We start from the raw sequence: 12,535 nt of genomic DNA, 5'->3' as shown, positions 1-12,535 counted from the left end.
ATGGGATGCTCTGACATCCGTAATTTCCTCGGTCAAAAAAGACCATTTTATTATGCTTATTTTAAAAATAGAGTTAGTTTGTAAATGCAGAATGGGTCCCATAAAAAATATTTCCGAAGAAAATATTTTTCATTGATTATTCAAACTGGGATGTCATAATTAATACAAAACATAAGCATAAACGTAGTCCTTATAGGCCTTACAATAACTCATTGCACTAATAGACTAAACTTCTTGAATCTCTTAGTGGGTTGTACTTTCTTACCGCTACCTGTGATACAAAGGAGCTGAGTGGTTCAGGTTGGGAAACCTGGTGACTACATAGGGATTTCAATCCCACAATGTTATAATGTGTATATATATATATATATATATATATATATAAACACTTGGTAAGACTACAATACTCAATTCTTAGTACCAGCTCTACTTAAGATCACACTATTCTACCCTAGTGTGTTTTGTTTGACACAAAGTATTTTAGGTATAATACATTTTTTATAATAGCACTTTTACTATTATTATCATGAAATAGTAGATATACATATTAACACATATAGAACCATATATGGTTCACATGCCATATATTATCAAATATGGTTCTAATATATTATCAAATACGGTTCTAACACATATTCCATGGAATAAGCATATAGATCACATATAAAATCTTTGAAATGTATTTCAATACTTTAATAGATACTTGTATTAAAATCTTGTTCATGAAGGAACTATGCACTCACCTGAGTTAGGTGAGTGACTGGAGAATTCGGCAGCACACCGTGAAACTCCTTGACTTTTCCTATGGCGTGAACTAGATACGAATGTCACTAAGTCTTAGTCCAATATTCATGTCGACTAATGATAGTATAGATTCCTCACTAATCCCAATGTCTACATCAGGATCTATCAAGTAAGGAACAACCTGGTAGGATCATATTCGAGGTAAGGTCTATTTGGTATACAAAGTATACTATTTTGAAATCCCACTTTAAACACCTCATTAAATCCAACCTAGACATCATTCCCGCAAGTAGGTCAATGAATATAATGACTTGGAGTCACTAATAACAACGACTTATGAATATAAATATAAGTTATATTAAAATAAAATTGAGTGTAATTTAACATACATAGATTCCTTAGACAAAAATCTAGGAATTGTATTGGCAGAACTCCAGCCTACTAACTTCTAAATGTTGGGCTCTCAGGGATCTAAGGGCTTTGTCATATACTAACAACTAAGGAATGGGCTCAAAATTTAGAGAAATAGAGCAAGAAACGTTTGTAGGGTGTGAGAATGGACTGAAAATTCGACTACTATTTATAGCTGAATTTGGACTACACGCCGCACACTTGATTTTTACATGCCACACAAATTGTCAGAAGAGATGACGTGGCAGCTTCTCAATGGCGACATGTGTCGAATTCTAGTGGTATGTCAGATGCACGCCGTGCATGTGGTTTACGTGTGCGATTGCACGTAGAGAATTCTTATTTATTTTAAAATTTCATATCTTCTCCGTATGAGCTCCGTTTTGACGCTTTTTATATCCATGCGTAGCTATTGCGATATCTATAACTTTCATTTGGACTCCGTCAGCTAATTTTGAATTTATTTTTAAAGTTATATTTTTAATAGACTTAGACTATTAAATTCTGTTAAAATTCATAACTTTCTTATATGTTACCAGTTCTCGACTGTCTTTATATTGACGGATAGGTGTTGATGAGATCTTCAACTCTCGTTTAGATTGTTTTTCCTAACAATCGAACGATTTAAACTTCGGTTTCTAAACCGTATATATGCTGAAATATTAGAACAATATAACTTCCTCTCACAAAGTTAGATTTAGGCGTTCTCAACATGTACAAAATCCTTGTCACACATACTATAACTTTGGTTAAGATTGTTTATCCAAAATAACCTTCTATCAAAAGGTTGTTGTTATTGCTTATAATATCTTAATCGACTAGCCCGAATTCGCAGGTGTTAGAGATGTTGTGCAGTCAAGCTGGACCCTTTCCTTTAGAACTGGAAGTACCTGAAAATGTTTAATCCACAAAACCTTATACACAAAGCTTAGTGAGTTCCTCAAAATACCATATACCAGACATGTTAGTTAGCCCAGACGTACGTGAATGCTATGATCCAACCATAGTCTTATAGTCACTTCCAGATTACAACCCAACCATAAACTTTCTACCATGATCCAACCATGGTCCTGATGGGTTTTATGCTATACATCAATCCTATGGTGCACATACAAAACCCTAAACTTTGGATCTAGGTTTATCTAATTGTACATGCAATTTATATCCAAAGCTCTCAAACCCTAGATCTAGCATACTATGAACGAAATTAGGGTTTAAATATTACCTTTGATTTTTATGTACTAATAACAATCTATTCCTTCTTGTAATTGGCTTCAGAAAGCTTAGTGCCTCAAGTGTTGCTCCTCTAATGGAGTCACAAAGTCCATAAGCAATAAGGATGAAGAAGGAGGAAAGAGGAGGCACCAAAAACGTCTAGAAACCCTGAGGAAACTCTTAGCCACGTTTTTGGGGCTTAGGGGGTCCTTATATATAGTTAGGCTATTAGGGTTTTCAACCAGGAAACCCTAATCAGACTGCTTAAGCCCTAAGCAGCCCATGAACTCTTTTAGAACATCCCTTGGACGAATTCTGTATGGGCTTCCCATAGAATTCGTCCAACCTATATTCCAAGGTGATCCATAGCCCAATTGCAATTATCTTATAATTACAAATCCAGTCCCCTAATTTTAATTAATCTCTTTTAGGCACAAAATTAATTCTTGACTAATATTAATTAAACAATATGATTTCTCCTTTAATATATTATTCTCATAATATATTAATAAATCATAATTAATACTCTCTCTCAATAATTCATCCTACAAGTTGTTATGGTGAAGGCAACCCAAAAGGACCATGCTCATAATCGGGTCAAGTACATCCCATAATAGTTATGGATTTAGACACTAATCCAACAGTATCCCACTTGGATAAGTCTAATAACTATTTTGCATGACTTCAGAACCTGATCAGCAATCGTAGCTTTCAAAAGCCGTTGTCAACTCTGATCTTATCAGACATCGTGTCCTTTAGATAAGGGATCATATATTCCTCCATTCTAGATATTGTATAGACTGAGACATGGATTTAAATCATTCTCTTTGTCTATATATTGTTTCCTGACTTCCGATTTATGACGACTGACAATAGACTACAATTGAACACATCAACTTAGTCTCGGCTTGGCCGAGCGCTTAGGATTTCATCACTAAATCATCGAGGGGCCCACAAATATTGCTTTTATCCCACTTTGGTTAAAAGGAATGGATAAACTTTGACTCAAATGCTCGCTTGCGCTCACTCATCGAATCACACACAACAACAAGTTTTATAACAGCAAGTTACTAGTGTGTTTACTTATTATCAATGTGCAACCAATCAGTAAGTAACAACTCACATGTCTTGGTTTCAAGAATATAAGATATTATCGTCTCACAATCACTCGTGATAAAATCCATGAAGTGATTCACGTGAGCGTGGGTTTAATCCAATACTATAATCTTATTACAGGAGTACTCATGAACTCTGCAGCAAACTTGTGCTATATCTAAACACTTTAGACAATATACAAACAGATTCATGACATTCTTGCTTCATACCTACTTCCAACGTATGACTGACTGTGGATGTTTGAATAACCTAGTTATTATGGAAGTCAAAACATGCAAAGTGAAACACAACGATAATACTTAATCCTATATGGCCCCAACTTTTGAGTATAAATAAAACACTTCTTATTTAGTCACCATATTGATTACTCATTATTCATTGTTTAATGTTTCAGATAATCAACTTAACACTTGAATTAAACCAACAATTTGTCTCATGCTCCAAGCATGCACACTTATTTACCTTTGGTCCTTACTTTGTGAAATAGATCAATTGAAAAACATTTCCAATGAAACTCGTTTCACAATTCCCAATCCTTATCATTAGTGTAAGAATACCAAATTCTTGCCACTTTTAGAATAAGTCAGATTCTAACATTTTATGCAACGATCCTTTCGTAATGTCACAACACAAAGTCACCAAGACTCGACCAATGAAATTACAAAGTACTCTATTGGGGATTGTTACAAGACAATTCCATAGTCGTGAAGTCTCACATTCAAAGTACATTCCTTTGAACATCCTTCTCACATAAAAGTTTCTAATCTAGACATATTTCTTAATATCCAACTCCCATTTATGGAAACATTTCCATATTTGTCATATGCCAACTCATTCTAAATAGAATCTTATCTATTTGTAATAACGTCAACATGGTCCTTCCTTTACTATACTTCCAACTACTCACAAGCGACAAATCCTTAGCGAACCTCAGATCATCTTTTGACAGTTGTTCAATTATTTAGTCAAATCCGGTTCTAGTCCCTTTTCCCTCTTAATGCCCTAGGCATTTGGAAAATTTAGAATGGTCAAATATTATAGCGTATGCAATCGATCCTATACCCGAAGTGTATGGGACACAATGCATAATGTCTCACATTAAGACGTGTTACTTTATTAGTCTTCTGCCATAATATTTTATGTGTCATGTTCTCACAATTCGAACTATGAAGAGGGATGCCGTAATCATAATCAAATTTGAGAATGCACTATGTATCCCTGACTAAATTTTATTAAAATTTCTCGATCTAAGCTTTTAGATTTTGAAACGAAGTATAATATTCTCTCCCTTAATTATAGTAAAACAACTTTTCAACCCTTTCATCATTGCAAAGTGAAACTTTGTTTTCTATGATTAATATTGCTAACTTGCAATACATAAAATAATAATCATGCTCCTACTAACATGATGATTATCTCCTTACCAGCATAACACTTATGCTCCCACTAGCTTTGACATGTATTCAGAAAACAACTGTACTTCTAGAAAACAATGCTTATTTAATTTCTTAAGTTCATATTTCTAATACTTGATGCTTTGATAAACCTTTATCTAAGCCTCTTAACCTCATACACCTTTCCTTAGACAGCTTGAATGTGTGTCTAATCAATTCAGAACTTATATCAATAAGTCCTAAATGTTTAGACTAATTGCTACATCTCACAATTCGAACTATGAAAAGGGATGCCGTAATCATAATCGAATTTGAGAATACAATTTTCACAAATGCTATCTCCTTAAAATCTATCTTAGATAAAGCATTTCCTCACAATCATTTTCATGAATGGGGAGAAACCTTATGACACTTAGATTTATCTCGTGTATGTGTTCCTATCCAAACCATATGGACTGAACTTGTTCATTCTTGATTTCTTGCCTCATGGTAGTACGAATGCCTACCATTCCTTCCAGGTTGTTAAGCAGCTCACCCTTACCTATCAATGCACTTTCCATTGATCAGGAAGCTTTACCTTTGTGCAGTCAGATAAGTACTCATAGAACTCATATGCACAATAGACTTAAAACTGAAATGGCACAGAAACAAATTTTTTTTGTCAACATGATAGTAGGTTTCAAACCACAAGTCGTGTGCTAGTGATTAACTATCAGTTTATTCTTGATTTGTTCTTGAACATTTCAAGATCATTTAGACTCCCACTGACCTCTTGACATATATGATTCTGTTGTCAAGAAACTTTCCTTGACAAAACAAATATTCAAGATCTAGTGTGAGACCTTATCAAGACTAACACTTCTCTTAATTGGTTCTGGTTGGTCTTTTTCTTCTTCAAGACATCACAACTTACCAATTTCAAATGTGCAAGAATAAAAATGTTTCCTTATTCCACATTTGATAAGTGTTACAACCCTACAAAATGAGTATCACTAAATGTTGCAATCTTAACTCTAGGACTCGATATTGGAACGAAGTATGATTGCCCTTTTTGATTTAATCATTTCAACAATTCTAGTTCCTCTTCTTAGGTATACAAGTGCACTAAGACTCACTTAGAGGATCAATTGAGATATGGTTCTTAATAATTAAGACGATCATACACATGATAAAAGGTACTCTCCCTTCTTCTTAGAATAGAGAAACTTTTATCTTCCTACCTTATTGATTCTTCTTATTCGTCCTGCCTTTCATTGAAACCTTTCCAATGATGCAGAATTATACTTAAACTTGTAAGCATAATCATATTTACCAAGATTTTGGTAAATCATGATGAACCTTTTATCGTTCTTTGAGGTGGACTTGACCAGTGCACAACTTTGCGAACTCGATCTCTTAGTCCTTCACTTGACTCTTTGTCAATGAATTAGTCTCAATTTGCCAAATATGAAAGTTTTTCATTCATCATACAATACATGTTGCATGATTCCAAGTTTCTATCCAATTGAAACTTGGGCGATGAGAAACTCTCCCTATTTGGTAAATTCTAGACATTTCCACAAATAACCTAATTAAGAATCAAATCCATCATTGGTAATAATAGAAATATTCAAACATCAATTTTTCATACACGCCATTGCAAGGATAAATAAATAAGACAAAATCAAAATTTATTTTATTGCGGAATTTTTTTTTCCTTACAATGCAATTTAACTGAAAACTATGCTATTACATATTTCTTAGCAATCTACCCTAACTCTAAAGTAGCAGCTCAAAAATCCGATCTTTGAATCCATGCAATCGAAATCCATTTCTTCGAGATCAGATTCAACACGCTTCTTCCTTAAGCTTCCTCTCTTTTCTTCAATCATGCAAAACATCAAAATGTAATCTTATCACATCATGTAGTAAGAATCAAAAATAAGAACTTATAGAGTTAGTTAATGGATTTTACCTGAAGTAGAGCCATACGTCTTGACTCTCCCATCTCTTAGATCTCTTAGGTAAACAGGGAAGCTTCGTCTCCAATGCCCCTTCTTATGACAATGAAAGCAAATGGACTCCTTTGGCACAACACATCGGACAATCACAGACTTAGTCCTTTCTGGACTTCCAATGTTGCCAGTGTCCATTGAAGTTTGGGAGTTTGATTGACCAACCAATTTTGCTTGACCAGTGTGCCAAATCATTGCTGATTCGGCCGCAATAAGCAAATAGGTCAAATCCATGAGGGTCACGTTGTGAACCATCGTATAGTACTCTCTTACGAACTCACTATACGAATCAGGAAGTGACTAAAGAACCCAGTCTACAACCAACATTTCTGAGAAACCGACACCCAACATTCTCAATCTGTCAATGCGTGACTTCATCTTTAAGACGTGTGCACACACAGGTTGCCCATCTTCATGTTTCATTGCCATTAGGGCTTCAGTGAGCTTGAACTTTTCAAGCCTTCGATCACGTAGGTTAGGGAGAACAATAGGAGGAGGTGGAGGAAGTAAAGCATGAATCTCATTTCCTTGATCGTATCACGGAACATCATCTTCATTTGGAAAGCTTGTTCCAAGGGACTTGGGAAGACCATTGTTAGATTTAGACATCTATAAAACGAGAGAACATTCAATTCAGTCGATTTAGTCCTTAATGAAACACCCAAATGAGTTATTCAGGCTAGGATCCAACATAATACTCTATAACCTAGAAGAGGGATGCCGTAATCTAGTTGCAAAATATTTGAAGGTAGGTAAATGACGATTTACCAATTTCTACCATGAAACACGAAAAATGAAGTTTAAGTTTTAAATGAATTGAAACTCCTAGATCTTTTGAGATTCATTGAACTTTTCAATGGCATGTTTAATCTCAATTATGCCCTTCATTTGCGACTGGGATGCCGAGGATCACAAATAAGGTGTGAATAACCATGCTAATGTACTTGGTGCACCCAATTTCATCATCACCTAATCAATGTGCCAGTTAACCACACACGCTCCATTGATATGTGACAGACATCAAGCCACCCTTCGCTACAAATGCCAATCCTATGTTAGTGTACCGGTTAACCACACACGCTCCACTAACGTCTCGACAAGGGTACAAATTGTAATTCCATGGTTTAGCATACAACTTCACATTTTGCCTAAGGTAACTAAGATTTGGGAATTTACAAAAGATGTTTAGTTACTTTATGCTTCATTATACTTATAATGGAAGGTTTCGTCCTATCCTACCCGTTCGGCTAACGACCCTCCACTAGTCAAGAGTGCGGTGGATAAGAGTGGATACCCATTCAATCACCATTTTATAGGCAATTTCCTTAAATACCCCTTATAGACCAGCTTCGTGAATGAGGCCTACTAATGGTAAGACTGATAGTTTACTCATACATAATATTAGACTTTTAATGTTATATATAGTATAGGGTGTATTTTAAACTTTTAAAATACTACGTGGTCTAATTTAATAAATTATACTTTTAATTTAATTAAATTTAAACCAAAAACTTTATGGATTTATTAACTCTCTTTTAATTATACACTTAATTAACTTAATAAAACCATGAGGGTGTAATTTGAACTTTTCAAAGTACTAGGGTTTTGGAATTTAATATTTCAAAAATTAAACTTTTAATTAAAATTTAAATCCCAAAACTTGAGGGCAAGTTTTGAAAATTTTCAAATCATTAAGGTTTAGAATTTAAATATTTCAAAATTTAACTTTTAATCAAAAATTTAACTTCCAAAACTTGATGGCAAGTTTTGAACTTTTCAAAACACAAATGATCAAATAGCAATTTTTGTTAAATTAAACAATTAATTTAATGATTATCTAAATTTGACCTAATTTAATTTTCATAAGATAATTCAAATCAAAATTACAAATAATCAATCTTTATCTAATAAAACAAATAATTATCTTAATTTTGATAATTATCCATTAATTTGATTAGGATATCAATTACCATAACAAAAAATCTGATTTTTATTTGAACAAAGCAATTTATGGTAATTATCCAAAGCAAATTAAGTCAAAATTTTCGAAATCATGCTGTCAGACTGGGTCTACGACATGAATAGCCTGTTCACGACATGAACATCATGTTCACGACGTGAAATTGGTTAAATTCGAAAAAAACGAAAATTTTCAGCTATGAACAATAATCTTTGCATCAAATACATTGGAAAAACCATCGTAGGCTCTGATACCACTGATGGGTTTTATGCTATACATCAATCCTATGGTGCACATGCAAAACCCTAAACTTTTGATCTAGGTTTATCTAATTGTACATGCAATTGATATCCAAAGCTCTCAAACCCTAGATCTAGCATACTATGAACGAAATTAGGGTTTAGATATTACCTTTGATTGTTATGTAGCAATAACAATCTATTCCTTCTTGTAATTGGCTTCAGAAAGCTTAGTGCCTCAAGTGTTGCACCTCTAATGGAGTCACAAACACCATAAGCAATAAGGATGAAGAAGGAGGAGAGAGGAGACACCAAAAATGTCTAGAAACCCTAAGGAAACTCTTAGCCATGTTTTTGGGGATTAGGGTGTCCTTATATATACTTAGGCTATTAGGGTTTTCAACCAAGAAATCCTAATCAGACTGCTTAAGCCCTAAGCAGCCCATGGACTCTTTTAGAACATCCCTTGGACAAATTCCTTATGGTCTTCCCAAAGAATTCGTCCAACCTATATTCCAAGGTGATCCATAGCCCAATTGCAATTATCTTATAATTACAATTCTAGTCCCCTAAGTTTAATTAATCTCTTTTAGCCACAAAATTAATTAAACAATATGATTTCTCCTTTAATATATTATTCTCATAATATGTTAATAAATCATAATTAATACTCTCTCTCCATAATTCATCCTACAAGTTGCTATGGTGAAGGCAACCCAAAAGGACCATGCTTATAATCGGGTCAAGTACATCCTAGAATAGTTATGGATTTAGACACTAATCCAACATGTCCTCCATGTAATTCACAAAGACAAACAAGTGTTGTGATCCAACCAAAGTGTTTCATATAGGTGCCATGATACAACCACAATCTTTCGAATAAGTGTGGTGATCTAACCATAATCTTTCATACATGTGCTATGATCCAACCACATTATTTCATACAAGTGATGTGATCCAACCACTGTCTTTCACGCAAGAGTCACATAGACAATCTAGAAACCTACATAGTTTAGTGAGAAGACTCACTTGTCTCAGGATGTCAGATAAACCACAACTCAATGTCACGCAACCGGTGCTACAACACACCTATGGAATTAAATAAGGTCCAAACTTAGTCTATACTCTAGAACTAGAGATTTGAACAAAATTCAACCTAGGTCAACAAGTCAACGGTTAAGGCCAAAGTCAACAGTCAACATCACCATCAACCGACCCTCATATCATGACCAACGCATGGCCACGTTGTGAGAAACGCACTCAGCCGGATCCCAAAATCGATCACAACCCAAATCAGTCTCAATCCAAATCAATCTCTATGTAAGATAACATCACATCATGATAGATAGGTCGTCGCATCATGACAGAATCTATCCAAGATAACTAGGAAATCCCTAATCGTCAAGTCGTGATGTCGTTAAACTGGGCTTTCTCAACTTAATGGATCCAGCTCTCAATTTATTAAGCCATCCATTCATTGCTTCCATAAGGTTTTCTAACGTCCATTACTGCCTAAAGTTCGATGCTTTTCAACCATGCTTTCCTATTGTGAGTCTAAAGCTCAAACTAGGTCAAAAATGGAGAAATAACACCAAGAATCAGATGCATGGGTCCAATACACTAGCAAACTTCAGATCCAATGCATAGAACACTCAAAGGACCTCTAGGATACGAATGTTACAACATGAAGTAATCTTTAAGTGTAGGTTTAAGTAAGACTTATAATCCATATTTTCCAAGTGCTCATGAATATTGCATCAATCTCTATGCACAATCTACATTAATGACAATCTTAAATCAATACTCACTTATCGGGAGGTTTGGCTAGGAACCGGGCCCTGCGAGGCAGAACTCCCGAGCCGAAAAGCTCTTTTCTTAGAGCCTTCTGGCGCTCTGAGGCTTTCCTCTAGCACTTAGAAGTTACTAGCGCTTTGGGAGAGGTTTAGAGAGAAGTTAGAGAGACAGAGAGGGAGAGAGAGAGAGAAAAGGCTTATGGTGTGAGGAAAAAAGGTGAGCTTCGCATGGTATTTATAGGCTGAAAATGACCCAACTCGGCGTGTTCCTCGTCGAGTTCATGTGCCACATGTCACCATCTGGTGGCAAGGCGTGGGGAGAAAGCAAGGGCTCAGGTTGTGCCACGTCACCCCCTTCGCAGCAACACCTTTCTGACTTCTAAATTCCATAACTTTCACATAAGAGCTCCATTTTTGATGTTCTTTATATCCACGCATAGGTATTGACAAGATCTACAACTCTCCTTTTGACTCCATCGGCTAATTCTTGACCGATTTTAAACTTCACAACATGAGAAGATTACACTATTTAACGACCGTGTAAAATTCATATCTTCTACATACGAACTTCGTTTTCGACTGTCTTTTCATAATTGAACTCCTATTAATGAGATATTCAATTCTCATTCAGGTTTTGTCGGCTAAAAATTGATCGATCTAACATTCGAATTTCGGGTTATGCACTGTTACGTTAAATCTTAGAAAAATCATAACTTCCTCATACTAAGTCAGATTTGGACGTTCTTTCTATACACGTTCTCGGTTTAACGTATACTACGACTTTCATTTAGATTGCTAAGGCTAAAAAGTGTTTTATCAAAAATTCACTTTTTACATTACGCAGAGCGTGCCCGTTTAGCTATAAAACTTCGATGGGTCATAACTTCTTCGTTATAACTCGTATATCAACGTTTTTTATATATACGGAACCCTTGTGACATATACTATACCTTGGTTAAGTTTATTTATTCTAAATAACCTTCTATCAAAAAGTCATTTTTAACGCTCATTGTCTCTAAATTGATTAGTCTGAATCTGCGGGCGTTACATTGTGGCAGTCACCTTACTTGAAGAAAGGTATGGTTTTGGCATTATATTTTCAATACACATGATATACAATAATTAGTTAACGATTATCCGTACTAAAACCTATCTAAGAGAGGAAGAAATTACCATACTACTATGGAAGGAGTGCATCGACTCCCCAGAAAAATTCAACCATCTAACAATAACATCACCTCATTACACAACCGTACTCGGCTTCACCAACGTGAAATCCACATTCTACAATGGTTAGCAACAAATCACATGTATTCATCATATTGCGTACAACTTACAATCTCGAGGCAATAAAAATGATGGTTATATGCATAGACTTTGACACTGATGAGCACCGGTGCAACACACATGTATGTAAACATGAAAATACTGAAAACAGAAATACTCATTAAAAGGTAACATAATTTATGGAGATGTAAATAAAACAACTATTAAGAAAATTCAACATACACTACACATGACACCTCATATTTATACTAACAGATTTGGCGATCGGTTCCACTCCACACCTACACCACATGCAAAAACCACCAACCTACAACACTTGAAAATATCTGACTACCATCAAATTGCGGTAACAATTGGCACATCATCTTAATTATACACACCC

Source organism: Lactuca serriola, chromosome 3 (assembly GCF_051521515.1).
Source record: "Lactuca serriola cultivar US96UC23 chromosome 3, Lser_US96UC23_V15, whole genome shotgun sequence".
Taxonomy (NCBI): domain Eukaryota; kingdom Viridiplantae; phylum Streptophyta; class Magnoliopsida; order Asterales; family Asteraceae; genus Lactuca; species Lactuca serriola.
This window is presented reverse-complemented; position numbering follows the sequence as displayed.